The sequence below is a fragment of the Dioscorea cayenensis genome, unplaced genomic scaffold, assembly GCF_009730915.1.
Source record: "Dioscorea cayenensis subsp. rotundata cultivar TDr96_F1 unplaced genomic scaffold, TDr96_F1_v2_PseudoChromosome.rev07_lg8_w22 25.fasta BLBR01001590.1, whole genome shotgun sequence".
NCBI classification, from domain to species: domain Eukaryota; kingdom Viridiplantae; phylum Streptophyta; class Magnoliopsida; order Dioscoreales; family Dioscoreaceae; genus Dioscorea; species Dioscorea cayenensis.
In genome coordinates, this window is record NW_024087981.1 from 9,770 (window position 1) to 12,861 (window position 3,092).

General features: G+C 36.7%; 1 long non-coding RNA gene across 1 annotated transcript; it reads right to left on the reverse strand.

Annotated features, from left to right (window-relative positions):
* Window positions 1–2,439: 2,439 nt before the first annotated feature.
* On the reverse strand, window positions 2,440–3,092 carry LOC120256732. Its single transcript, XR_005535396.1, has 2 exons — window positions 2,991–3,092; window positions 2,440–2,717 (listed from the first exon to the last, which is right to left on the reverse strand). It is a non-coding gene; the product is annotated as an uncharacterized LOC120256732 (long non-coding RNA).

Genomic DNA, 3,092 nt, shown 5'->3' on the forward strand with positions numbered 1-3,092 from the left:
GGTTAATAAAGTTAAAAAAATTACTAATAAATGGGCCAATTTTCATCTTTCCCCAGCTACTAAAGAAATTTTGATAAATTCAGTTTTTCTCTCTGTTCCTGTCTATACTTTGTCGGTCTATCCCATTCCTGATTTAATCTTGTTTGAGATCTCTAAAGCAGTTCGAAAAATTTTTTTGGAGTAGGAATGGAAATGGAACGGACATCTATAATGTGAGTTGGAGTATTTTAATTGAAGATGAGTCTAGGGAGCTTAGATATCAGAAATCTCACTCTTGCTAAACACTCCTTACTGTCCAAATATATTTTCAAATATCTCAATAATCATGATTCCTTGTGGGTGGAAATTCTAAATGATAAATACAGGAAAATTAATTTAATTTTGGCATGATCGCGCGCCTGCTAAATGCTATGTAGAGGCTAATAACCTGGTGAAAATATCAACCGGCAATCAGGTGTTAGATGATAAGAGAGAAGAGATGCAGGTGTGTTTGATGAAATGCCAGTCAAGGCGTTTCACCTAGTCAAAGAACTGAAGAGAACATAATAGAGTAGACAATTCTAATATTCCAACACACACACTGAGCACTCAGCTCTACTATCCTTTTTATAATAAAAAAAGGCGCAAACCCAAAAAGTACAATACCAACATCCCATTGGCTAGACATACTGACTTGTGTCTATTGGCCATGCTGAAACCTTAAACCCATTCCCATTGGTTGGACCAAACACTAAGAGATATGGAGAGTAATAAATACTTTCCTTACAAAACATCTCAGTCAAAGTAGCTGAGATTTAGACCACTCCTAACCACACTTCTCTTCACCTTTGCACGTCAACAGCACCATGCGCCAACTCCACATCGTGCATCCCTGCTCACAACCACCGCCGCTGTGCCCATGCTTCTGATTACTTCTCAACATGCTACTGGTTTTTTCGTGGTTTATGTCATTCTGCAGCTTTCATTAAGCATAAATGTAAAATCATTTCAGTCAATCCCACCAGCACATCTTTTCTTTGGGATCCATGGTGTTTCGACATTCCTGTGGTCCTCAAACCAACGTTCCTTAATATGACTATTGATCTTGACCAAATTCATCTCTCTGATCTTATGCATGGTGACCAATGGGACATTCAGAGTCTCAATTTTCTTTTTGGTAACCTTTCTAATAATCTTGACATTAATATGACTACTATTGATCCTCATGCTGATAATATTTGGATTTGGAATCCTAAATTTTCTTATGCTAAAATCTCTTCAGCAGTATACCATTTTTTAAACAGTCAGAATTCTCCTTTTAATACTTGGGTTGGATGGTAACTTCTTTGGCATATCCCAGTTGCTCCTCGATTGAAACATTTTATTTGGATATGCCTTAGATGTCGATTGTCCACTTTCGCCTTCCTTCATAATATTCATCTTAGTCCGGATACTTCCTGCATTCTTTGTGGGCTTCACCGTGAAACCATTGATCACTTGTTCGAACAATGTGCCAGAATTCACGTTGTTTGGGATCAGATCAACTCTAGAGAAAACATGTCTATTTCGTTCCCTGACGAGTTTTCTTCAAAAAATTGGATCACCAACTACAGACATTCTATGCATACTCTTGCGTTAATCGCTGCAGGAGCTTGGTTCATTTGGATTTCCCGATGCAATGCAATATTCAAAAACCTTCGCCCCAAGTATTCAATCATTGTCAACAGAGCCATTGCTCATGTTCATGAGTACTTCAATAGCAATATAGATCCCCTCGGCAAAAAGCTTATCTTAAACAACTTCTCTAGTGCTGATGGATACTTCCTTTTCATCCATGCAACTTTGAATCGGTGCACACAAGTTAGATCGGCTGGTTTTTTCTTCTCTAATGCTAATTATGTGGTTTCTCTTGCAGGTTGTCTTTCTCAGCCTTTGAATGACAGCTCTTCTGATGAAATTATGGTCCTCGAAGTTGCTCTTCAGACTGCTATCGACTTACACATTCCAGTCAAGCACATTTTCTGCGCACATCATACCATTTTAGAGTTCATCCAGAGTTCAGACCAACTCACTTCTTGGCGGTTTCGTCCTCAACTCAACAACTTAAAATTCTTATTAGATATGTGCGAACGCCCCAATATTCATCTCATTCCACTCTCATGGCAGGAGAGTATACCAGCTGCTAACCTGGCTTCCATCGACTTCAAACACCGGAATCTCAATCCTTTTCTTTTTGGAAGGGATCTTCCATATTGGATCATGCGCTCTCTTTTTGATAATGGTTTCGTATTTTAATCTAGTTTCTCTTATTATGTTTTTATGGAGTCTTTTGTAGCTTCAAAAAAACTAAAATTCCAGTTCTGATTGTGGAAGACTGTTCCACAAACAAAAACCATATAGTGAGTGGTTCACCTGTGCCACTCATTGATGTGCTTTTATTCCAAAGAACATCAACAAAGATCATTTAAACACAATGATGTGCTTTTATTCCATTCAAACACTTATTATAGATTAGAAAACTAGAAACTAACATAGATATAAGACATATAACGCCCATGATAAGTTAAGGGAGGGTACAAGACTGCATGATAGTACAAACAATATTAATTAATTAGCAGTCCTTTATTCTCTACAAATCCAACTCATCATTCTATGGCTATCTTGCTTTCAGCATCAGTTTTAGGCCAATCTGCATGAGTGTCTTCCACTGCCTTCTCTTCAAGTAGATTGTCGTTGTCCTATTTTGAATCATCAAGCAATTAGATAATTAGCATAATATAAATTAAAAATGATATGCAGAACATATTTATATGTCTAATTTTCATAAGTAAACAATAACCATAATCATCAAGAAGAAAGGAAAGGCAAACTCAAATGCACACCATCTTTGGTTACTATAATAATTTATTCATGATGTTCTTAGTTTCTTATTTCAAAGGGAAACAAAAAATTTTAATTCTCTGTTTGAAATATGTATACAAAGAAGAAGAAAAACACATTCGACCAATTACCTTTGGCTTTGTTTTTATGGGATAACTTGGATACATAGCAATGCCACATTTCCCTTCAGGTTGATGAGAATTACGTTGAATTTTTACATACCCCTGAGTCTC